This window comes from Pinus tabuliformis, chromosome 7, assembly GCF_031772625.1.
Source record: "Pinus tabuliformis cultivar Carrire ecotype Pingquan chromosome 7, CPIR1, whole genome shotgun sequence".
NCBI lineage: Eukaryota > Viridiplantae > Streptophyta > Pinopsida > Pinales > Pinaceae > Pinus > Pinus tabuliformis.
The window spans coordinates 458,763,036-458,790,497 of NC_142293.1; the positions used below are offsets into that span (position 1 = coordinate 458,763,036).

General features: G+C 40.4%; 1 pseudogene; it reads left to right on the forward strand.

Annotated features, from left to right (window-relative positions):
* LOC149247944 (protein LATERAL BRANCHING OXIDOREDUCTASE 1-like) overlaps positions 1–27,462 on the forward strand; it is a 365,669-nt pseudogene that overhangs the window by 100,599 nt on the left and 237,608 nt on the right.

Genomic DNA, 27,462 nt, shown 5'->3' on the forward strand with positions numbered 1-27,462 from the left:
TGATTCATCTTCATCATGTTAATAAATAATATGTTCATCTTCACCATTGTTAATAGATAATGTGTGGCGTTGTGTTGTGTGTAGCTAATAAACCACGGGGTTCCTCATCCACTGATGGAGGGAATGAAAGGATTAAGCCATAAGTTTTTCAAGCTTCCTTTAGAAGAAAAGCAGAAGTATGCTTTACAACCCAACGGCGTTCAAGGCTATGGCCAGCAGTATGCAGTAGGTAGCCACAAATTCGACTGGGGAGATATGTTGTTCATTAGGGCTATGCCTGTGAGCCAGAGAGACATGAGCAATTGGCCAACAAAGCCCGAGAATTTCAGGTTTGTCCTGTTGTTTCCAGCTGCTTGCAAATCACGAGTTTTGTTGCTTTTTTTTGTTTTTTTTAAAGGAAGGAACCAGTACAGTACACATTTGTAACAGTAGATAAATGTTGGAGAAATTTATTAGGATTTTTCTTTATTGTCTGAGAATAATAACTTTTAAGACGATTTGCTAAGCTGGATTTGAAATCAGTTTCAGTTTTCCTTTGGTGTAGAAGAACATTTGTCCAGTCTCAGGGGAATACTTCTTTGTTCATTTTAATTTGACTATTATGTGCAATTTCTGATTAATATTGCAATGGATTCAACTTCTCAACAACACAACTCATTGTTGCAATTAGATGGCGGCATTTTTTTCCTTTTTCACTCCCGATTTCCAGAAATATCTTTCCTTATGCAGTCATCCAGCACTAAAACATTTTCCTTAGATGAGGGATGTTGGTGTACATGCACTTAGACTAGCTGTGTTGGTGTACATGCACTTAGAATAGCTGTGTTGGTGTACATGCACCTAGATTAGCTCCAGTTAACTTATTGCTTGCATGTGGCACATGTACACATTAACATAAGATAAAGCACACTTAGCTTTAGTTAGCTTTAGTTATTGCATGTACAACTAAGCTTAACTTAGTTGCTTTTATGTATTTATTCTAAAACTAATATTGTAGAATCAATTTTCATTATTTTCTCAATTCTTGCTCGCTTCCTTCCTTCTCTTGCAAGCTTGTTTATTGTTTTGCAGATCTAGATCTGTGTATCTCAAAAATCTTACATGGTATTAGAGCACAGGGATTTGTAATCAGTGCACAAGCAATTTTATTTGCAGGTTCAGAAGATTGAAGCAACAACAAAGAATGGAGTCTAAATTGGAGTTTCCACAATCGGCAATTCTCACTCCATATAATTATTTCGAATGGAAGCCAAAGATTCAACTTCATCTCAGAAGTAGAGGCTTATTTCGAATAACCATGGAAACGAAAGTTGAACCAACATCGACAATGGAGAAAACAAGATATTTCAATTGCATGGACGAGGTCTTCGGCATCCTATGTTTATCTATTTCTCCGGAACTGCTATTTCATGTTGAATCATGTTCAACTCCAAATGAAGTATGGAAAATTTTGGAAGGATTGTTTGGAAAACAGGATGAAATGCAAGGTCACATTCTCGAAAATGAGTTAAACTCATTAGATCCGAGAAACTTTGAGAACATTCAAGATTTTTTCACAAGGTATAAAGCCTTGTTGGTTCAGCTGAAAGGATGCGGGATCGACAAATCTAAGTAAGAAAATCAGTTGATTCTTTCAATTTTATCAAAACTTGGTCCAGAGTATGCAGTATTCGTCTCTACATTCCACACAGTCAGATCTGCAACTGGTGCAGCTTGGAAGATGCCCTCACTGGATTCTTTTATTCAGTCTTTGATGCATGAGCAAGATAAGCTCATCAAAATGGGCACACTTAAAAATCCAAAGCGCATGCACTTACTGTGCATGCAAAAGGAAAGGCAAATTCCAAAGTCCATCAGAAAGGAAAAGGGAAGAAGGATCCTGATCCAAGAAAGGGAGGACATCCCAAACCCCCTGATGGATCATCTGGCTCAAAGGAAAGGAAAGGAACGAAAGGGCAATCAATGTGCAATTATTGCCACCGTGGTTTTCATCCTGAATCTGCATGCATGAAGAAGACTATAGATCTTATGGCGCAAACACTCCAGCAACACAATCTTGGAGACCACATTCCTGAGAATGCTAAGAAGAAGTCTGGAGAAAAAACACCAGATCCAAGAGGTAACAGGCATGCTTTGATTGCTCTTCATTCTGCACCACAAGAATGGATCATCGATTCAGGAGCTTCACATCATATGGCCTCTTCAAAGGAATCATTTTCTTCTCTACATGCATACTCAGGTCCTCCCATTCTCATGGGGGATAATTCTGCAGTTGCAGCAACTGGACAAGGAAGAGTGCACTTCGAAGATGGAAGTTTTGAAAATGTCTTGCATATTCCAAGGCTTTCTGTGAATCTTCTCTCAGTGTATCAGATGACACACACAGGCAGCGGAAGGAAAGTGGAATTTACCCCAGATTCCGTGAGCATTTATGACATGCAAACCAATTTGAAGATTGCATCTGGCAAGGTAAATGATCAATCTCGTCTGTATACATTTTCTGATTTTGTTCCTCAATCAGATTCTATTTTGCTACTTACGCATGCAAATGAAGAAAGTAGGATTTGGCACGAGAGATTTGGGCACTTGAATTTCAGATATATGCAACAGCTTAGTAAGCAAGGGATGGTCAAAGGATTGCCAACCATTGAATTTTCAGATGGTGTTTGTAATGGATGTGCTCTTGGAAAGCATCCACAAGAAAAATTCGAGAAGGGGCATGCATGGAGAGCCTTTTCACCTTTGGAACTTGTACACAGTGATCTCATGGGTCCATTTCTGGTGCTTTCAATGAGCAAAGCAAGATATGTGTTGTCATTTATAGATGATTACACGAGATTCACTTAGGTTTACTTCTTGAAACTCAAGTCTGAAGTTTTTCAACATCTAAAGATTTTCAAAGCACATGCGGAAAATCAGTATGGAAAACGCATCAAAATACTCCGCACAGATAATGGGACGGAATATGTCAACAAAGATATCAAGAATCTTTGTGATGAAGCAGGCATACAGTTGCAGCATACAGTTCCTTACACTCCACAGCAAAATGTCGTGGCTGAAAGGAAAAATCGATCTTTGAAAGAGATGGCTAATTGCATGTTGCATGCAAGATCTCTTCCGTCGAAATTGTGGGCCGAAGCTATTAATTGTGCCTCATACATCCAGAACAGATCTCCTCATAAATCCGTTACTGGAAAAACACCTTTTGAGGCTTGGACTGGCATGCAACCTGAAGTTAGTCATTTCCGCATTTTTGGATCTCGAGCATGGGTCCGCATTCCTCCAGAGAATAGAAAGGCTTTGGAGCCTCAAAGCAAAGCATGCATGTTTGTTGGATATTTTGATGAAGTCAAAGGGTACAGATTGCTTGATATCCACACTAAAGAGCTCTTTATTGAAAGGAGTGTAAAGTTTGACGAAGATATTTCGCATGCACCAGTAGATGAACTTGTTACCAAATTTTCATCACCACTCAATGATGAGTATGCAGATGAAACTTCAGACCAACATTCTGATGAAGATGAGTCTTTTCGTGTGACCCCTGTTAGACTACCGGTTGTTGAACATCGAGATCATACTTCTGCATGTAGTTCGGAATATTCTCGACCACCTTCAACACAAAAATGGCGCAGCATGAGTGATATCCTTGATGATCCTGCCTCTATCCCTCTGTTTGAGGAAGATCCGCAAGCACTCTTAGCTATGGAGCCATCCATGCCCATGCATGCTTATATGATGCATGGATCTGATCCACAAACTTATGCAGAAGCAAATGGGCATCCTGAATGGGAAGCCGCCATGGATGAGGAATATAACTCTCTCATTGAGAACCAGACTTGGGATTTGGTTCTGCTACCTTCAAATCGCAAACTTGTGAGATGCAAGTGGGTTTACCGGACCAAGAAAGCATCAAATGGCCAAGTTAGTCGATATAAGGCACGATTGGTAGCAAAAGGTTTTCAGCAAGTACATGGTGTTGACTATGATGAGACTTTTGCTCCAGTGGCAAAAATGGATTCCATTCGGCTAGCTCTCTCCATTGCAGCAGCAAGAGGATGGGAGGTGCATCATATGGATGTGAAGAATGCCTTTCTTCATGGTGATCTCGAGGAGGAAATCTACATGGAGCAGCCATCGGGATACATGCAGAATTCATCTCTGGTATGCAAACTAAAGAAGTCTCTCAATGGCCTCAAGTAGGCACCTAGAGCATGGTATGCAAAGATGGATTCTTATTTGTTATCTCAAAATTTTGTACGCTGCAAATCTGATTCCAATGTTTATTTTCTGAAGAAAATTGACTCCTTGTTGATCATAGTACTCTACGTAGATGATCTTTTGATAACGGGTAGTTCAGCTTCTGTCATTACTAACATCAAAACTGCATTGCATAAGCGGTTTTCTATGACAGACATGGGCTTGCTAAATTTCTTCCTTGGACTAGAGATCCATCAGCGTGATTCTGGCATTACCATTTCTCAACCAAAATATGCCAGAGATCTTTTAGCACGATTTCACATGAGTGACTGCAAGCCAGCAGCCACACCTTTCTTATTAGGGATAAAGCTTGATAATGGCAAAGACACACCATTGGTTGATTGCACATTGTATCGCTAGCTTGTGGGAAGTCTTCTTTATCTCACTCACTCCCGTCCTGATCTCTCCTCTGTTGTCGGAGCAGTTTCCAAATACATGCAGGAGCCACATGAGTTACACTGGAATGCTGCAAAGCGCATCCTTCGATATGTCCAGGGGACAATCACCTATGGGATTCATTATGCAGCCAATTGTTCTTTGAATCTCATCGGGTTCATAGATTCAGACTGGGCTGGTGACACCATTGATCGCAAGTCTACTTCCGGTTATGTACTTAGTTTGGGATCCGACCCAATTTGTTGGTCAAGTAAGAAGCAGGCTGCCATTGCTTTATCATCAGCAGAGGTCGAGTATAGAGGAGCAGTCAATGCCACTATTCAGGCAATTTGGCTACAACATTTCCTATCTGAGCTTGGGATTGGTGTCCATCATCCAACTGTCATCTGGTGCGATAATCAAAGTACGCTAAAGTTTTGCAGAGATCCAGTGCAGCGGCAGCGTACCAAACACATCGAGATCCACATGCACTTCATTAGAGAACTCATTCATGATGGGATCATCGGTCTTCAGTACTGTCCTAGTTCCGAGCAGATTGCTGAAATCTTCACCAAGACTTTCACTTAGCAGAAGTTTCGATTCTTGCGAGATCGTCTCGGGGTGAAGGACACGACTGCCTAGCAGTTGTCTTTTCTCTACTTTTGCATTATATTTTGAGGGGGGGTTTTCCTCCCACTGGGTTTTCCCTCTTTCCTCCTTTTTATGCATTGTATATGGGTACCTAAAATGGCCGTGTTGCCGGGACTCATTCATTTTGCATCACACTCACCTAAGTTATGCTTAAGGGGGGGTGTTGGTGTACATGCACTTAGACTAGCTGTGTTGGTGTACATGCACCTAGATTAGCTCCAGTTAACTTATTGCTTGCATGTGGCACATGTACACATTAACATAAGATAATGCACACTTAGCTTTAGTTAGCTTTAGTTATTGCATGTACAACTAAGCTTAACTTAGTTTCTTTTATGTATTTATTCTAAAACTAATATTGTAGAATCAATTTTCATTCTTTTCTCAATTCTTGCTCGCTTCCTTCCTTCTCTTGCAAGCTTGTTTATTGTTTTGCAGATCTAGATCTGTGTATCTCAAAAATCTTACAAGGGACTTTCAGCAGTGGTTTCAGTTCCGCTGTCCAAAGCAACGCCATTTCATAATTCTAAAACCCATTTTCTTGTTGTTTAGTCTCATATTTGATCAAAATCAATCATCTTCAACCTGATAGAAACATAATGTAGAAGAAATTCCACCCCAAAGGTAACTATTCACTGGCCCAGATCTATGCAGCAGACTTGCATATTATCGGAATTGTGCAAGCAGACAATAGTAGGTTGCTCATGTTTCTAAATATGTAACCTCTTCTGCTGGAGGAACACAATATTTATTTTCAGTAATATTCAAATATCCATTATTTATTTTCAATAATATTCAAACATCCATTCTTAGAATTTATAGGTTATAACTGCGGAAGAGCTTTAGTGGAGAAAAGCCAGGAGTAGAAGATAGAAACTGTTGATCTCTCCATTAAAAAAGGACATGTGCATGGAGATTTAGAAAATAGAAAGAAATTCTTATTTTGGAAGAGTATCTTTAGAGTCTAGACTAAGGATGGGTCAGTGCAGGGCCGGTAAGAGACAAATCCGAGAAAAAAAGGTTGTTGGAAAAGAGTCTAACTAGCCCATCAACACCTACCATGGATCCCTCATTATAAAATATTTTTGCATTGAAACTGGTGCTTTCCATGCATCCTTAATTATATATATTTTTGCATTGAAACATGGTGCTAGCCATCAAGAGTTTCCTTCTTGTTTTCGTTTATGTTTTCTACACCTACAATGCATCTTTACTTATATAATATTTTTGCATTGAGACCTGGTACTGGCTACCACGGTTTCCTTCTTATTTTTATTTATGTTTTCTGTTATTTGATGTAATGGCGGATGGTTATGTGCTTTGCTTTTCTTGTTTTTAATTAGCTGTTTTATGGTGTTCAATATAAATCTCACGCAAATTGAACCACTATCATGCCCCATTCAGCCTACAGTCCTGCTGACAGTTTAATAAAAATCTCTTTTAATTTATCCATCTTTCCAATATCATAATTGAGAAGGTAAAATTTTATGATCCTTCTGACGCTTTCCTTGCATGCTTTTTTCCTCTGGATGGTTGTGATTGACCAGGTAGTAATAGGTTCCATAGCTGCATGAGTGAGTTGCTTTTGGTTGGGGAAGAGGAAGAAGATGGTTGGCTGGAGGTGGAAGGAACTTTGACAATGATTAAAGATTTTAATATTTTGTTAGGGTAGCAGCAGAATAGAGGGAACTAGTGTTTCCAGTTGTAGAGAAGTCGACCACTTGTAGAGACTAGTGGAAACTGAAGTAAGGAACTGAAACAAAGTTTGATTTATCCAAATTTGGAAAAATCTGGATATGCTAGTGGATTGGATTCGGCTTTTCAATAGGCATTGAAGGGAGGGAAATGCCATAGAGACAAGGGATGAATGGAAGATAAGAGAGGGACTATCTCACATTCCTTCCACTAATGGTATGGAAATTACGGAGGAGGTGCAGCCCAATGGAAAAAAGGGAGGATGGTGAACAATGCCTGCCTCCTTTGGTTGTACTCTTAGGACGGAAAGTATTTCAGTTAGCACTGAAAAATGGGGAATACGCTGTTGGAATAACTCCTAAGAAATGAAGTAAGTCAGAGATGAATCATAGGGATGGATCGTTGTATAGTTGGTTAAAACGAAATAATTGAGTTTGATATAACTGTTATGGTTATATAAGAAATATCTCTTAAATATAAGAGGATGGTATAATTTATTAGCATCGATTTATTTTATAACAGGGATTCTATAATTTATCAGTATAGATCAATCTTAATCACAGATTTAATATGAGCTGAGAGATCAAATTTCTTTAGAGCTTAAAATATAATATGTTATTTTTCACTGTTTAAATTGTATTTTTGAATGCTAAATAAAGTATATATAGGACCAATAAAAGTTTTAACCATAAAACTTAATTTTTTGATGATAAATACATAATTTTTTTAAATACTCAATTGACATTAAAATATTTTACCTAACATGTACATTGAAACATTTTATGAAGCAAATTAAAATAGTATTTAATTGTTAACATATTTTTAAGTATATTTTTTTTTAATATTTTATCAATAACTAAATTATAAGATTGTCACTCACACATTTTTCTTACTTCTAATTATTTTACAACATATTCATTTTTTTATTATAGTCGATATTATTTTTCTATCTAAAACACAAATGTTAACTTTAGTTTTATTTTAAAAGGGATAGACAAACTTATACATTCCCTCATATTTTATTGTAAAATGAACTCTGTGCTAAATTTAATATGGATAGAAATTTCAGATTTACCAAGGAATCATAGATATTTAAAATTCAAAATGAATCCATTTTCGGAAAAAAAAAAATATCAACAATTCCCAAATAACACTAATAAATTCGAAATCTTTATTTACAAAAACAATGAAATACACTACATAAATCTAAAATTTACCGTGACCTAATATAATCTATCCTTTTAGATTGCTTTCCCCTGGTTTCTAGCTCTTTATGTATGTGTGTTTGTTTTACGCTGTTAAAACCAACAATTTATAACAAAGCCGTGGTAAAGAGAATAAGACGCTGAGAGCTTGCTGTGAAGAGAGAAGAAACCGAAGTGAGAAGATACGGAGTTACTGCAATCAGGCTCAGTGACAAAGGAGAGTGGAGATCACATGCCTGTCTGTCCCATGAAGGAGGCAATTTAGACCTGGAACAGTCGCTGTCTGTGCTCTTGGGCTAGTTTGGAATCGCGACTGCATGCCTCTGATCATTGCATCCTCTCCTTCAACAGTGACAGTCCAACATGGCTGCTTCTCCTTTAACGCATATCGACTTACCATAGACAGCATCTCACCTCATCAGCAATTGACGGAAAGTCTCTCAGCACCAACTCTTTTGGCAGCTCTCAGTAACTGGCCTGTGTAGCCCTGTAGAGAGTTGTTGTTGTACTGCTGTGGAGAACACCTATTCTAGCAGCAAGATAAGAAACCTACCAGCAGGTAGCCTGTGTAAAGTGTTATAGCATAATTTGTAAGCGAGTACAGAGATGCTGACTGTTTGAGACTACAAACAGCAGCCCAGCCATGTGTATGATGTATGAATAAACAAAGAAGAAAAAATTCAAGTTTGAATTCAATATTATAGAAAAATGCCGTAAATAAAAGTGTTCGCCGAACTGTCTGTGGAGGTTTGTCGTTACACCAAAACCCGCAGGTGTTGTTAAACGTTACAACTCAGTGACTAGGATCCCCAGAGTGGAAATTACGGATTCTATAGAGGTGCGGTGATTCTTCCAACACCCCCCTCAAATGCAACTCGAGGGAATTGAACCCGGGTCCAAGCTCTGATACCATGTGGAGGTTTGCCGTTACACCAAAACCCGCCGGTGTTGGTAAACGTTACAACCCAGTAACTAGGACCCAAGTTCGATTCCCTCGAGTTGCGTTTGGGGTGGGGTGTTGGAAGATTCACTGCACCTCTATAGAATCCGTAATTTCCACCCTGGGGATCCTAGTTATTGGGTTGTAACATTTACCTTTTGGTGTAACGACAAACCTCCACATGGTATCGAAGCTTGGACCCAGGTTCGGTTCCCTCGAGTAGCGTTTGAGGGGGGGTGTTGGAAGAACTGTTGGAAGAATCTCCGCACCTCTATGGAATCCGTAATTTCCACCCTGGGGATTCTAGTTACTAGTTTGTAATGTTTACCAATACCTTGCGGGTTTTGGTGTAATAGCCAACCTCCACATGGTATCAGAGCTTGGACCCAGGTTTGATTCCCCCAAGTTGCATTTGAGGGGGGGGGAGGGTGTTGGAAGAATCATTGCACCTCTCTAGAATCCATAATTTCCACCCTAGGGATCCTAGTTACTAGGTTGTATCGTTTACAAAAACCTACGGGTTTTTGTGTAACGACAAACCTCCACATGGTATCAGAGCTTGGACCCAAGTTCGATTCCCCCGCGTTGCGTTTGAGGGGGGCTGTTGGAAGAATCTCCGCACCTCTATGGAATCCATAATTTCCACCCTGGGGATCCTAGTTACTGGTTTGTAATGTTTACCAACACCTGTGGGTTTTGGTGTAATGGCAAGCCTCCACATGGTATCAGAGCTTGGATCCAGGTTCGATTCCCCTGAGTTGCATTTGAGGGGGGCTGTTGGAAGAATATCCGCACCTCCATGGAATCCGTAATTTCCACCCTGGGGATCCTAGTTACTGGTTTGTAATGTTTATCAATACCTACGAGTTTTGGTGTAACGACAAACCTCCACATGGTATCAGAGCTTGGACCTAGGTTCGATTTCCTCGAGTTGCATTTGAGGGGGGGTGTTGGAAGAACTTTTGGAAGAATCTCCGTGTTAGCTACCTATACCAATAGGTTTCATATTTCATGATTGGCTATGGAAGGTCCAAATATGCTCTGCTTTGATGATTCAAAGATCACATATTTCCTAGAGAGTCTGATCTGTGCTTATAGCTTGGTATGGACTTAAAATTTTGATGGATGGCCCAACAGTCTAATCTGGATCATTCCATGGTTTAAATTTGCAGTTGTAGAATAGAGAAAGGAGTCTGTCCAAACTGTTTAATCTTGGCAGACAAGTAGTTCAGGTAGAGAAGAAAAGGCTCCCAACAGCTTAATCTGGGACCTTGGAAGAGATAAGGGTAGAAGTAGAGAGAAAAAACAAAGAAAAAGCCAAAGAAAAGAAAAGGCAAGTAAGGGTTTGCAAGTCCAAGTGCACCCTCCAAGAAGAAATAAAAAAAATGCTAGATAAGTAGCTGGGTAAGTAGTTGGGGTTGTAGAAAGGTTATCTTTACCATTGCAGATATGTTAACTGTGTTTACCAGAGTAAAGTCAATCAATTGACAAGGTGTTCATCTTCATCAAGTTACAGCAAGGAGCATGACTAACCTCCCTCCTTCCCCCTTCCATTTCATTACTAACATCCCCTCATCAGCTGAGATTCATGGAAGAAGATCATGGTTTCATGGTGGTTCTTGTTCATTCAAAAGCCACATTTCTTGTCTAAAAATCTTTTCATTTTGATCTACTCTCTAAACTAAGTAAGTTTCAAATAAGCTTAGTGGTTTCCCCTCCATTTACCCCTTCATCCATATTAACTCTAACACTACTATGTAAATCCCCTACATTACCTTTTCCCCTACTAGTATTAACACCATGGTGTATAAACCCCAAAATTTGTATAAATATCCCTCCCTTTGGCATTATAGCCAATAAGTTCTCTGTCAGGAATCAAATGGCATCTGGTCACTTTGATGAACCTAACCCTAAACCCCTCCCCTCTTCTGAAGTCATTTGGCCCCTTGGAAAGCTTCATTTGCCAAAAGAAGCCTCATAAATAACCTTGTTTTACCTATACCCCCTTCATTTGCAAAGATAACCCCTAAATACCCACTTTGTTCTTATCCAAAGTATCGGGCCTGCATTATTGCGCATTGAAAACCTTATAAAACCCCTTTACCCATGAAAACCCTTTGAAACTACCAAAAATCCCGAAAAAACCCACTTTCTGTTGCCTAACCAAAGTTTGCGCATATATTCGATTTTCGAAATATATTGAAAAAACATTAAAAATATGTATTTATGCCTCCGCCCGCTGCCTTATCCACCTATCACGTCATCGCCCCGACAGCCGCCCGATCTGATCCAGAGCATCCAACGACTCTTATCACATCGGAGCGGCTCCGACGTCCGCCGTTTACCTGCCGTATATACCGGTCATGTCACCTCCCCGATGGCCGTTGGATCGAGCCCTCCAGATCCGACGGTCAGCATCGATATCGGAGCGGGCCTCACGTCCGACGGATATCGTCCGATATCCGTAAAATGGTTACGTCACTCGGCTGCTACGCGTCCTCGCCACAGCTCGTCGGGGGTACGTCTGACAGATTCCCCCCCGTACCATAAGCGGTGCGATATGAAACCGCTGGCTGTTTCCGGTTTTGGCTTTTTCCGCCTATGCTACGTCACCTCCGCGTCAACCCTTGCGCCCGACCACCTGCCGACCTGGCATGCCACTTCACCATCCCCGTGGACCAATCAGAGCCCGCCACCTCACCTATGACGTCAGCTGGCCTTGACCCCACCAATGACGTCATGCTGACGTCATCACAGAAAAGGCGCCAAATTGTCAAAAAGTCCATATTATGGTCGAAAAACATGTTTTTACGTTCTTTTCGCTCATTTTTACTCTCTCTGCTGCGTGCTGTTCACGTCCGACTTACCGCCAACCTGCTAAATCAACCAGGAGACCTCCAGAGCACCAATCCTGCCTGCTCACACAACCTCTGCTCGCTGTTTTACCAGGTATTTTTCATCATTTATCCTCCGTACGCCTGGAATTCTCTATAAATCACTCAAAAAGCTTAAAAGACGGTAAAACTTATAAATTCACTGGTGAATTCCTCTACAGAGCCTCTAATTTTCAACTACCACCTCGAAAACTACTAGCCAAGCCTTGTTTTACCTACATTTTATTGAAAAACTAAGTTCTGTCTGCGCAATCGCGGCAGACTCATTCAAACCAAATTTAACCACTGGGAGAGACAAGGAAAGGCCAAACATTGGTCCTAGTTGCACTATAAATAGTATTTCAACTGCTATTTCCTAGAACCACTCTCTGTTCCTGATAATCTCACCTCCCTGGTACAGAGGCATTCCTCTGTACTGTCCTGCTCAATCAAAATCACTTTGCACTTGATTCAAAATCCTCCCGTGCAATGGAGACACCTGTGGTACTAAATGTTCAACCTCTGAATGCCCCTCAAAAGAACTTGAAATGGCAAACCTTGGCAGATATGGATTACCAAATTACAGAAGAGAAGCTTATGAGCAGCAAATTCCACATTCATCTGTTGAATGAGTTGAAAGCAAAGCATGAAAATGGGACAGATATATTGGGCTTATGGGACTCTTTCCTCCCTATTTTTAAGCTCCCTCAGGTCAACCAGTTCCCTGAACTAATCCACCTCTGTGCTGAACAATATGATGTTTCTCAGAGAGCTGTTGTTGACCCATTTGGTTCAGTACTTTTCTATGTTACCCCTCAAGCTATCAGAGACATGCTTTGCTTCAACCCTCAGAAGAAGTTGGTTCCTTTATCACTGGTAAACCTGATAAAACAAGGGGATAAACTCACAGATGCTCAAATTGTCAAATTTAATCAATTATACATCAAAACTAACATTGTAATGGGCCCTCCAATTCTTCATGTATACCTCAATGAGCTGGGCAGAGACCTTGCAGATATGATTTCTCCCATCTTGGGATATAGTTCAATTGAGCATATTGATGCAACTGTGCTGGTATTGATGCTTATGTTTGCTCCTGGCAAGTCACCTATCTGCTATGACTACGCCACCTACATATCAGACAAGATTCATGAGCAATTGATGAATTTAAGGAGAGATAGGATGTTCAGATACACCTCCTACATTTACCATTTGATCTTGTACCATCAACATGAGAAGTTTCACTTTTCAATCAAAAGAATGGATGCCCAAGGCAATCCCAGATCAGTGGTCTACTGGTCATCTGTCTTCCACATTACACCTGAGTCTCCATACACTTACTGTGAATTCATGGATCTGTTCATCCATCCAACTATGGCAATGCTGATGAGCTCACCTCCTCCGAGACTCACTGATGACATGCAGAGAATTCTTTAGCTGTCCAAAGCTTATAGCATTGGGGATTGGTACTTCTACCAAAACCACACTGTCATCAGGATATATGGGTGTGATCTACCTCCTTTCAAATTACCCAAGTATGTGCCTATGAGGCTATTTGCCCTAGAGTACTTTAGGCAATTTGGCAGAGTTGATGTGCTTCATTTTTCAGGAAAAGGCAAAAAGGCACAGTTGAAGGTCAAAAGCCAACTTGGCCATTTTATCTATAATGAGAGGGAGCAAGGATGGAGGGAAGCAGAGAGAGTGCTTTAGGCCCTTGGCCTGCAAACCAGTTTCATATGGGTACCTTATGACCCTAATCATTTCATATCCATGAGGAGGCTCAAATATAAGTTATCTGCCTGTGATCACCATAGCATCCCTCACATTGAAAAATATGCAAACCAAGACAAATGGAGGAGAGGGACCTTAGAAGAGCCCTTGTCACAAGAAGAGCTAAACAAGAGGGCACTAAGGAATCTAAAGAAGTTGGCTGACCTTGAGCTTTGTTCACAGGTATTCACACTTCCAAGCACACAAACGGGAGCAGCCGAATCCTCCTCAACTGCCAAGCAGCAAACTACCAAGGCCACTGAGAATATATCCAGCAGAGGCAAAGAAAAAGAAATGGAGACAGAGCAGACAGATAAAGAAGAGCAGCAGCAGGCAGAGCAACAACACCAACAAGATCTGCAGCAAGAAGAAGGGCAACATGACAGACAGCAGCCCTTGCAGCAGGAGAGAGTAATTGATACTCCAACTTTCACCGAGCAACAGGCTCAGAACATAGTGCCTCCTAGGCCAGAAGTCACCACCGATGCCTCGGTCCTCCAAACTCCTCAAAAGGAGGACTTAAGCAGAAAAAGGGATAGAGAAACTCCCCTCACTTCATCTATCAACCAGGGAGAAAAGAGACAAAGATTAAATGATTTTTCAGAGGAGGACATAGCAATAAGACAGGCATTGGGCATGGGCCCACCCAGCAGAGAAGCTTCAGCAAGTTCCTTCGAGCAGGAATAGGACAGGACTATGGGAGGGGAAGTCAGCTCCTCCAGCCAGCAAAAAGAAGGACAAGTAAGCATCAAACAACAATTCATAGACATCAAAAGGAGGAATGAGCCTATCAAAATACAGCTGTACAATCATCTGCTAAACATGGCTCCTACTAATCAGCAGAGACTTATGTCTGCCTTTGATGTAGGTGAAGGAAAAATGATTATGAGCCATTTTTTGCTCACAGCACTGCAGCCCCAATCTGCCTCAGATTACCTCAGGACCAACCTGGAGGTCATGGCCAAAGACATACACCCAATGGACAAAATTGAACTGCACAAACAAACTGGTGAGATGGTGTATGCCTCCTTAGCAGATGAGACATTGGAAAATTATAAGCTAAAGAGCAGCCTCAATGCCACAGCCTCTCAACTGGAATTGGAGAAGGCATCATCCCAGGCAAAGGACAACAGAATAAGGTCCCTGGAAGACATAATCATTGAAATTGGGCATGATCCCAAAGATATTTCAGGGATACAGGAAATCTTGAAGTTGAGGGATGCTGACATGGCTGCCATGAGAAAGAAAATCAAGATCCCAGCTACCATTCACCCTCAGACAGATGAGGTAGCCCAACAAAGGCATGAGAAGGACACCACAGATTTGTTGATCTCCATTTATAAACAGCTGGTTCAAGCACAAGAGAAGTTGGGAGAATCAGAGGCTGCAAAGGCAGCATTACAGGCATCTCTGAAACAAAGAGAAGAAGGGCAGACTTCTCAGCCTCCTCCTCAGATCATCAATCTTGAGGAAACTGCTCCTATCACTGCCCCTCCTCCTCAACAGACCGAACAAACAACAACATCTACTTCAGCAACGCCAACAACTACAGAGCAGGCCCAAAGCCTAGATATGCAAAAGCTGAAGAACGAAATCCAAGTCCTGGAAGCACAAATGTTGGAGCTCAATTCAGCCAAAGAATCTTTGGCTAAAATCAATGATAGATATGATAAATCCAAACAAACTGTGGCAGAGAAGGACAGGGAGGTGAAAGCCCTCAAAAACAAAATAAAAGAGCTAGAGAATGAGCTCAAGTTAGATAAAGTGGTGGCCGAACTGAAAATAGTGCTATGGGCTAACATTGGTCAATCTATCAATGAGCAGTGGCCATATATTGAAACTATCCATGAGCAACTAGAGCTCATCCCAAAGGCACAGAGGGAGATTCACAGATCAAGAGCTCAATTGAGCAATATGCCTGAAGTGGCCACTAGAATGATCAATGTACTTAACCACAGAACAAGTTCTCAGTTAGCTGCCATGGGAATTACAAACAGAACTGACACTATCCAAATGGTCAAAAGGGTTCTCACACTGAGAAACTTTGTGCAGACCTTGGAAAGAAGAACCCAGGATATGCAGACTGAGGTGAACAAGTTTTTAGAAAAGTTTCAAGTGTTAGAAAGCAGAGGACTGTTGGCATTTTGGCTCAGGTATGGCGCTATGATACAGGTGTTGTCCTTGATGGCAACTCTCTTTGATGACAGATCTCCGTTCAGTCTACATAATGAAGAAGAAATCTCATATACGCAGGTTAATTAAGTCAGAGTTGCGTATACACGCTGGTGATATGCATACTAAGTCGCGTATACGCAGGAGAGCTATATAATAAGTCGCGTATACACGCAGATGCATGAACAGAAAAATGCGTATATGTCGGGAAGTTTCCTTTTGGTCCATGGTAGTTAGTCCTCGGTACTTGTGCCCATGTCTTTGGACCAAAGTACCTCGACAGTCGTGTAGATCTCTAGTTTTGAAGTTGATGGTTTTGGATTTCTATGGTTTTGGCTCTTGGTATTGAGCAAGGCCTAAGGCTATATAAGGAGAAGAATATCATTAGGCAATATCATCTTTTGAGAAGGCTTGAATATCTGAAAAAGAAAGAGATCTGACATGCAGGTTCTGGGTTGCTTGATCTAAGCCAAGGAGAGATCACATCGGTTGATGGAAGACTAGATCTAAGGATAGATTGGGATCTAATGGTTTGAAATGCACTATCATGATATGGTTGATTATGCGTATTTCTAGATCTGCATACTGTCACAATGTTATGTTCTGGGTCTAACTGATGTCTGGTACAGCTGCAAATTGAGAGAGTTTATTTTTAGATCTGTACGCAGGTTGGCTTCGGTAAAAGCGCGTGTATACGCGGGTTTTGCTCATTGAAGTAGCGTATATCTTTTAAAGCTTGATTTTGGGTCTACAGTTGGGTCTGACTGTTATTGCAGAGTTCTGTAGTCTGCTCTGTGTTCTGGTAACTGGTGATTGACAGGGTTCAGTGGTTCAGTGATTCAAAGTTTGGTTGTTTTATGCTTCAATGATCTGTTGTGAAAGGTGAATGAATTGTAGTCTTCAGATTGTAATGTTGTGCTTCAGGAATATCCAGTCTGAAAATGTATGAAAAGTGGTACCTGAAGGAAAGAAGATTGTAGGCCAGCACCTACGTACTAGTATCTTAGCTAGTACAAGAGCAAAAGGGGGTTGGAGCTCCCTTCCAAGGAAGTTTGGAGAACGAGAGAAGGTTGTAGCCTTCTGCAGGTTGTAGCCTGCGTACTGGTATAAGGCTGCACCAGTACAAAAAGATTGTAAACTGAAGTTTTATATTAAAGAAAGATAGAGACGACTTGCAGCAGGTGGTTTTCACCCACATTGGGTTTCCACCTTATATCTTGGTGTTCATGTGTGTGGCTTTTGATCTGTTCTGTTATACTGCACCTCTTTACTGTTAATGTGGTGAATAATGTCCTGATGCACTTAACTGAAGATTAATCTAACTAAATTATAAGCTTTCTTCTTATACGCTGTTTTATTTAGTCACAGTAGCGTGTACACGCTGGTTCACTTAACTGAAGTAGCGTATATGTTTCTGAGCATTGAAAAAGTTTGATTGATCTGATAATACTGATTCACCCCCCCTCTCAGTATTATTTCCAACAATTGGTATCAGAGCAGGTCCTTCAGAGAAGCTTGATCGCTTGAAGGTAGATCATTCATCATGAGCAACTACGAGAAAGAAGCATCAATCAGGCCACCGATTTTTGATGGGACAAATTTCAATTATTGGAAGGTAAGAGTTACTGCATATCTTCAATCTCTTGGTACAGAAGTTTGGAACATTGTAGAAACAGGCTATGCTTTTCCTTCAGCTACTCCTACAGATCCAGCTGAGAAAAAGCAGTATGAAACAAATGCAAAAGCAGTCAGTACTCTATTAGGAAGTATATCCCAAACAGAATTCATGAAGGTCATGCACTTCAAATCAGCAAAAGAGATATGGGACAAAATGATCACTAGCTATGAAGGAGATGAACAGGTAAAACAAGCTAAACTTCAAACTCTCAGGATTCAATATGAGACTCTCAAGATGTATAATGATGAAAGTGTGGCTAATTATTTTCTTCGGGTAGATGAGATTGTTAATTGTATGAAAAATTTGGGTGAAGAAATAAAAGAGACTATAGTAGTTCAAAAGATTCTAAGATCATTATCCCCCAAGTTTGAATCTAAAGTATCTGCAATAGAAGAAAAAGAAAATCTCCGTGTTCTCACTATGTCTCAGCTACATGGAATTCTAACTACTTATGAAATGAGAAAGGGAGGTCCATCAGACAGAAGGGAAGCTACTTTTAAGGCATCAGGAAAAGAAGATTACTATGAAGCAAGCCATGTTCCAGAAGAAGAGGAAGAAGAATCAAATTTTGTCAGAAATCTTCAAAGGGGTTCTGGAAGGTTCAGAGGTAAGCTACCTTTCAAATGCTTTGCTTGTGGAAGAGTAGGTCATTATGCTGCAAAATGTCCTTATAAGGATAAAGGAAAAGAACCTGCTAGATGGAACAAGAAACAAAGTGCAAATAAGAAAAGCTACTACACCCATGAAGATAGTGATGGCTTATCAAACAGTGATGAAGATGAACAAGGTAATAAATATAAGCTGTTAATGGCATTTGAAGATGATGATTATGAGGATGCTGTAGATGTGGATAATCTCTATAATGAAATTACTAGACTCAAGAGATGCATAGAAGAAAAGAATGTGATCATTGATACTTTGCAATTTCAAATTGATGAAAAGGAAAAACATCTTGAAAAACTAGAAGGTGAAATTGTTGGTCTCAGAAAAGAAATTGAGAAAACAAAAGCTATTAATCTTAAGTTTGTCAAAGGATCTGAGACTTTGGATGAGATTATCAATGTGCAGCGGTCTCCTCTAAACAAGACAGGTTTGGTCTATAATGGAGAAACCTCTCAAGCATCCACCTCAAAAAGTTATCTTGATGCAGCAAGAAGAAATGAGCAGAAGAACAATGAAGATAATCAGGTAAAGCAGGGACGAATTACAAACAGAAACTATCAGGGACAATCCTTCTTAAGGGTGAACAAAAGCTACAACCAACCACAGGTAAAATCTTCTCAGTTTGGCTCAAGAATAGATGAAAATAGAAATTACAATCAGTTGGCTGGTAGATTCAATAACCGCAGAAGCTTCTTCAATGGACAATGCTTTTCTTGCCATAACTTTGGTCACAAAGCAGCTCAATGTGTTGCATATAAAACAATCATGACTAGGGAAGCTCAAAAACAAAGAAGTATGACAGGGATTACAAAAACGACCTATAACAACTTTTCGGTTCTTGAAAATGAAGTTGAATGTTCTATTTGCAATAATTTTGGTCATAAAGACTCTGAATGCAGGAGCAGGTTTCAGGAGAAAAAGGAACAAGCCACAAGCACCAAAACATGGAGAATAAAGGAACCTCAAACAGAAAGATGTGGGATAGCATTTTATGCAGAAGGACAAGAAAATCTATGGTACATTGACAGTGGATGTTCGAAACATATGACAGGTGATAAAGAAAAACTTGAATCTTATTCTACTTTAGAAAAGGGAAAGAAAGTTTCTTTTGGAAATGATACTCCTGCAACTATAAAAGGAAAAGGTATTGCTCCTTTGAAAGAAAAGGTTAAGGCTGGAAATGTTTTGTATGTTGATGGATTGAAGCATAATCTACTAAGTGTCAGCCAGATGTGTGATAAAAAAACCGAGGTTATTTTCAGATCGAATGGATGTCTTGTTCGTGATCTTGATACAGGTAAAACAGTTCTCAAAGGCAAAAGAACTCCAAATAATCTGTACATATTTGAAGAAGGACAACAACAATGCTATCTTAGCAAGGATGAAGAGCACTGGTTATGGCATCGAAGGTTGGGACATCTAAGCTTCTCACAAATAAGGAAAGCATGCAAATATCAGGCAGTTCGCGATCTTCCAGATATCAAAATTCCAGACAACACCATATGCAAATCTTGTCAGTTTGGAAAGCAAACCAGAACTAACTTTCCAGAGAAGGAAGGATCAGCTAGCTTGCCTCTTGAGCTAGTTCATACAGATGTATGTGGTCCATTTAGGAAAAGGACACCTCGAGGAGAAGAATATCTGATATTATTCATTGATGATTTCTCAAGGTTTGTTTGGTTAGGGCTTATGAAGCACAAAGATGAAGCATTCGAAAAATTCAAATCCTTCAAAGCATTGGTTGAAAATGAATCAGGACACAAAATTAAGTGCCTCAGATCTGACAGAGGTGGGGAGTTCACCTCAAATGAATTTTTTGATTTCTGTGACGAACATGGGATAAGAAGAGAATTCTCTACAGCTAGAACTCCTCAGCAAAATGGGGTTGTGGAAAGAATGAACAGAACTATCCAACAAATGGCTCGTGCTATGCTTGATGAATCAGGTACTCCTGCAACCTTCTGGGGTGAAGCTGCACATGCTGCTGTTATTATTCTTAACAAAACAAATGTCCGAGTAAATAGCACTCAAACACCTCATGAGCTTTGGAGTGGTAAAACTCCTTCCGTAAAGCACTTCAAAATCTTTGGGAGCAAATGTTATATTAAGAATACTGATGAGCAACTTGGCAAACTTGAACCAAGAGCAGATGAGGGCATTCTTCTTGGTTATTCTCCGCATAGCAAAGCATACAAGTGCTACAATAAAAGACTTGGCAGAATTGTTGACAGTATTGATGTAGTGGTTGATGAGAAGGGATATATTCCTAGGCAAGTTCATCATGAAGACATTGAAGAAGATGAAGGCTACTCTCAAAGGCGGAATGATGAAGAAGAAGAACCTCAAGAAGAAGAAGAATCTCAAGAAGAACCAGAGGAGCAGACAAGAATAGAAGAGAAGACTCCATCCAGATATGTTCAAAAGAATCATCCAGAAACTCAGATTATGGGGCAGAAAGAAGCAGGAGTACAAACAAGAAGGACACTTGCAGAAGCTTCAAGCTACTTGGCATTACTCTCCTCCACTGAACCACAAAATGTGAAAGAGGCATGCAAAGATGAATGTTGGGTCAAAGCAATGGATGAAGAACTTGAGCAAATCGAAAAGAACAACACTTGGGAATTAGTTCCTAGACCAAAAGATAAGAATGTAATAGGAACAAAATGGGTCTTCAAGAATAAATTAAATGAAAATGGAGAAGTAATTAGAAACAAGGCCAGACTTGTTTGTAAAGGGTATGCACAGCAAGAAGGAATAGATTTTGAAGAGACCTTTGCTCCTGTGGCAAGACTTGAGGCCATCCGAATGTTCCTTGCTCTCTCAAGCTTTCAAAACTTCAAGGTATTTCAAATGGACGTGAAATCAGCCTTCCTGAATGGAGACTTAGAAGAAGAAGTATATATTGAGCAGCCAGATGGCTTCATTCTTGGGAATGATCCAAACCTTGTATGCAGATTGAAAAAGGCTCTCTATGGACTCAAACAAGCTCCAAGGGCTTGGTACTATCGGTTGGACAAATATCTTCACCAACAAGGCTTTTCAAAAGGATCAGCAGATAGCAATCTCTATATAAAAGTTGAAAATAACAAATTGCTAATTCTTGTTGTTTATGTAGATGATATTATTTTTGGCAGCAATGAAGAGACTATGAGTCAAAACTTTGCCTTGGTTATGCAGAAAGAATTCGAAATGTCACTTCTTGGAGAATTGACATATTTTCTTGGATTGCAAATCCAACAAAATGAAGGAGGTATCTTCTTGTCTCAAACCAAATACCTCAAGCAGATCTTGAAGAAGTATGGCATGGAAGAGTCAAAGCCAGTATGTACACCCATGATTACAGGATGCAGCCTCAGTGCAAATGATGAATCAGCAGCAGTTCACCAACCCACTTATAGATCCATGATTGGGAGTTTGCTTTATTTGACAGGTACTCGACCAGATATTACACATGCAGTAGGAATGGTCGGAAGATTTCAAGCCAACCCAAAGGAAACTCATCTTCAAGCAGTCAAAAGAATCTTCAAATATCTTCAAGGGACCCAAAACTATGGCTTATGGTATCCTAGAAATACAGATCTCACTCTTCATGCTTACACAGATGCAGATTGGGCTGGAAGTGTGGATGATAGGAAAAGCACAAGTGGTGGTGCTTTCTTCATGGGTTCCAGATTAGTATCTTGGTTCAGCAAGAAACAGAGTTCGATTGCCTTATCTACAGCTGAAGCAGAATATGTGGCTGCAGCATCTTGTTGCACACAACTTCTTTGGATGATGCAGACCTTGCAGGACTTTCAAATCACTTGCACTCCACCCGTCTCTATCTTATGTGATAATACAAGTGCAATCAGCATTTCAAAGAATCCATTCATGCACTCAAAGACCAAGCACATACCAATCAAGTACCATTTTCTTCGGGAACAAGTGCTTGAGCAGAAGGTCAAGTTGGAGTATGTTCCTTCTAAGGAACAAGTTGCTGATATTCTCACAAAACCACTGCCCAGGGAAACTTTTGAATATCTCAGACAAAAGCTGGGAGTAGTTGATGCTTCATCCTGCTGTTGAAGTTTGTTTATTCTACAGAAAAGTTGGTATACGCAGGTTACGGAAGGGATATCCGCGTATATACGCAGGTTACGGAAAAGGAAGTCGCGTGTATGTTGGACGCTTGTTGCAGAAAGTATATCCACGTACATACGCAGTTTCATGCAGGAGAAATCGCGTATATGAAGTTCTGAACATCAAGGGCAATCTCTGGAGTCCTGAACAGCAATGGGTATGTCAGAATTCTTCAGGCACAGTTTCAGGGGGTGCAGCAGGCACAGGTTCAGGGGGAGCAGCTTAAAAGTCTCATAAAGCATTGTTGGCATTCAGATGTTTTGGTTGATGGGTTCAGGAGAAGGAGCTCAGAAAGAAATCCTGGTTGCTGATCTAAAAAGATGTTTCTCAGATGCTGCTGGTGACTTTCATAAGTCTTGGTCTAGATCTGTTGTTTCTATGTCATATCTCTTTTATGATGTCAAGGTCATGTAACGGCCTATGTTGGTTTTCCCACTATGCCTGGGATGAATGATGTAATATAATTGATTGTTTCTAATGTGTCCCCTCTTGGTAGGGAGTATGGATGTATGTATTGAGTCTTTTTGTGATAGAACGGTCCCTTATGGTGTATAAGCCTTGGTTCTTGTTGAAGAACATCTTTTGCAGATCTTGCCTACAGTCAGGGGGAGCATGTTTCAGCACAGCCAAGCAGAGGTATCAGCATGTTCTCAGGGGGAGCACAGCCCTTTGCCCTTGATGACAAAGGGGGAGAATGATTCTAAGGATCTGAAGGTTGCCATCAAGTCCAAAGGGGGAGATTGTTGGCATTTTGGCTCAGGTATGGCGCTATGATACAGGTGTTGTCCTTGATGGCAACTCTCTTTGATGACAGATCTCCGTTCAGTCTACATAATGAAGAAGAAATCTCATATACGCAGGTTAATTAAGTCAGAGTTGCGTATACACGCTGGTGATATGCATACTAAGTCGCGTATACGCAGGAGAGCTATATAATAAGTCGCGTATACACGCAGATGCATGAACAGAAAAATGCGTATATGTCGGGAAGTTTCCTTTTGGTCCATGGTAGTTAGTCCTCGGTACTTGTGCCCATGTCTTTGGACCAAAGTACCTCGACAGTCGTGTAGATCTCTAGTTTTGAAGTTGATGGTTTTGGATTTCTATGGTTTTGGCTCTTGGTATTGAGCAAGGCCTAAGGCTATATAAGGAGAAGAATATCATTAGGCAATATCATCTTTTGAGAAGGCTTGAATATCTGAAAAAGAAAGAGATCTGACATGCAGGTTCTGGGTTGCTTGATCTAAGCCAAGGAGAGATCACATCGGTTGATGGAAGACTAGATCTAAGGATAGATTGGGATCTAATGGTTTGAAATGCACTATCATGATATGGTTGATTATGCGTATTTCTAGATCTGCATACTGTCACAATGTTATGTTCTGGGTCTAACTGATGTCTGGTACAGCTGCAAATTGAGAGAGTTTATTTTTAGATCTGTACGCAGGTTGGCTTCGGTAAAAGCGCGTGTATACGCGGGTTTTGCTCATTGAAGTAGCGTATATCTTTTAAAGCTTGATTTTGGGTCTACAGTTGGGTCTGACTGTTATTGCAGAGTTCTGTAGTCTGCTCTGTGTTCTGGTAACTGGTGATTGACAGGGTTCAGTGGTTCAGTGATTCAAAGTTTGGTTGTTTTATGCTTCAATGATCTGTTGTGAAAGGTGAATGAATTGTAGTCTTCAGATTGTAATGTTGTGCTTCAGGAATATCCAGTCTGAAAATGTATGAAAAGTGGTACCTGAAGGAAAGAAGATTGTAGGCCAGCACCTACGTACTAGTATCTTAGCTAGTACAAGAGCAAAAGGGGGTTGGAGCTCCCTTCCAAGGAAGTTTGGAGAACGAGGGAAGGTTGTAGCCTTCTGCAGGTTGTAGCCTGCGTACTGGTATAAGGCTGCACCAGTACAAAAAGATTGTAAACTGAAGTTTTATATTAAAGAAAGATAGAGACGACTTGCAGCAGGTGGTTTTCACCCACATTGGGTTTCCACCTTATATCTTGGTGTTCATGTGTGTGGCTTTTGATCTGTTCTGTTATACTGCACCTCTTTACTGTTAATGTGGTGAATAATGTCCTGATGCACTTAACTGAAGATTAATCTAACTAAATTATAAGATTTCTTCTTATACGCTGTTTTATTTAGTCACAGTAGCGTGTACACGCTGGTTCACTTAACTGAAGTAGCGTATATGTTTCTGAGCATTGAAAAAGTTTGATTGATCTGATAATACTGATTCACCCCCCCTCTCAGTATTATTTCCAACAAGGACTCCCTGGCTTACTGAACAGCGCAGGGAGATTGTTCACACATGACCAGTATGCTAAAAGGGTCAATACATTTGCCACTAGCCAGATCAGTGATAAGCCCAGCACCTCAGAGGAAACAGGGCCAGCCACAGGACAGTCTCTTTACAATAGAGTCGAGAATCTGTTTTTTATAATGAATGAGATCAATCACCTGTTTGGGGTGGCTCCCAATTTCTTCAAGTACACAGAGGCAGAGGAGACAATGGATGCTATTCTCAGGCATCAACTCCCTACGCAAGAATGGTGGACAAACGCAATACAGAAGATTTTGTAAACAGGGAGTCACTTAACAATTTTGTTTCTTAAAAATATCAGTTGTCATGCAAAGCAAAGTTTAACAAAATCAGCATGCACGGCGGATTAAAGCTGAGCCAACTCAGCAGATGGATCGGCCAACAAAGCAGAAATAGAAGACTACAGGTGGCAGGGCCGAGAAAATACAGCGCAGCAAGAAATAAAGACGCATTATTTAGCGTTAAAGCAAAACGGCTCAACCGACTCAATGACCTCCAAAGGTCAAATTACCCTCTGACAGACATAAAGAGCATTTATGCTGCATTCAAAGTTGCAATAACTTCTTTTCCTACTTTCTGTACGCATTTATGAAGATATTTTCTCTCTCAGATGACTCAATACCTGAGATATTTTGTATAAACATTGCTATAAAGTCCCCTTCGCCTGAGCTTGCAAGGGTTGTTGTTGATTTCTCCTAAAGAAATTCTTATGCTGTAATCCTTTCAGAAGTTTAATAAAGAAAGTGATGGAATTTCTCGGATTTCTGAAGTGTTGAATGCGTTCTGGTGTCCGTTGATAACTGCTGGATTCCTGTGTATTTCACCATACAATAAGTCTCTGTAACTCTCTCTGTCAATTAGTTGTTTTGTTAAAATCCATATATGTTATCTGATTTTCAATACTAAGCAACAAGGAAAAAGAATAACTTTCAGGATTTATTCACTGAGTACCCTGAGTTCAATCTGTGTTGTTTATGAATGTTTTCTTCAGCTGTAATCTAGATAAGTGTAATTCTTAATTGCTGCACTTTCAGAATACACCTTTCACAGTGGCCTTTGTCACAGGAATTCAAGTTTTGCTCCTGTGCAGTGTGTTCACCTTCACCTCACCAACTTAATAGAAAATTCTTAATTGCTTTCTGTTGGTTGACATACATCACCATTTAAGCTAATTTTGTTTGTCTAAAATACACAATAGGCCCTGCAGTTTGAACACCACCAATCCAGCGTATCAAATCATTTCACAACTCCAGACTCCATTGCCCAATGGTATTTCACTATCTAAACACTATATCATAAGACCTGAAAGAAATCCTTCAACCAAAGCATAAACCAAAACCTGAGCATAATAGCTAGCCTAAAAACACCATCATAACAGAGACAAATCATAAAGAGAGAGCCCTCTCTGATCACAGTTTGGTTAGAAACTGTGATCCAAAGATTGGTTAGTGGTTACCCCGGCCGTATTCCCTTGGGAGTCATAGGGAACAACCTGGGTGTTAACATAATTGGCGACTCCACTGGGGACTTTTTAGGATTTGTTAAATTGCTATTTATCTTCCATAGCTACCATCAAGCCTGAAATCAGCCAAGAGGCCTTAAAACTGTTTTTGCATCACAGTGATAGCTTTAGGGAAGAGCTTATTTAGGGAATCTTCATCTTAGCTTTGAAATATACATAGCCATTCCAAAATCTTCATCCAGTCCTTCCAGATAATAAAATTTCCTACAAAATCCTAAAAAACAATTAGAAGCTGGCTCCTAAGAAAAATCCACGGCATACTAGGGCAAATCCTGACCCTAATCCACCTATCATTGTTGATAATCCAAATACCATCCCAAGAAACATTAAGAGGCAGCAAAGGCAGGAGAAGCCTGCTGACTTAACCCCTCATACAGTTCATCCCAACCCCATTTCTACTCCAATAAAAGTTCTTTTCCGGTCTACCCCTACTTCCCCTAGTTCACCATCCACTTCTCACAGTCCTCCTCTCACATCGTCATCCACTGAACATATTCCCCTGACCAATACTCTTGGTACCGCTTTACCTGTTATCCCTGTGGTACCCATCGTTCCTATTATCCCAGCAACCCCTATTAATATACCCAACCCTCCAAATATGGCTAACAGATATGCACCCTTGCGAATACCAGCTAATGCTGCAGCTCTACCTCAAGACTACCAAACCAAAATCTCATATTTTGACTCCAATGGCCCTCTGACAGCTGTCCAACATGCGAAGAAGATGCAAGACCATTTTGAGACCTATGAAATAGATGATGACAGTGTCAGAATGAGGATGTTTGTTCAAAGCCTAACTGGGGATGTAAGAACTTGGTTTAGATCCCTGAATGCAAACTCCATTGCAACTCCTGATGAACTGTATCAAGCCTTTACTACCAGATGGGAGAAGAAGAAAGATCCCCTGCACATACTTGCTGAATATGAAACAATCAAGAGAGGTCCGCAAGAGACCGTTCTGGAGTATTGTGCTAGATTCAACAATGTGTACAATGCAATACCACAAAACCTCAGACCTCCTCCTGATTTGGCCTTGTACAAATTCCATGATGGATTTGACCCTGACATGGCATATCAGTTGAAGGAAAGAGAACCTGAAACCCTTGAAGACGCCCAGAAGGCTGCTGTCACAGTAGAAGCAAACCTGATTGCCAAAAGAAACAGGGCAAGGTTAGAAAAGAGAAGCGTATACAAAGAAGAACCTACAGCCTTTGATCAAAAAC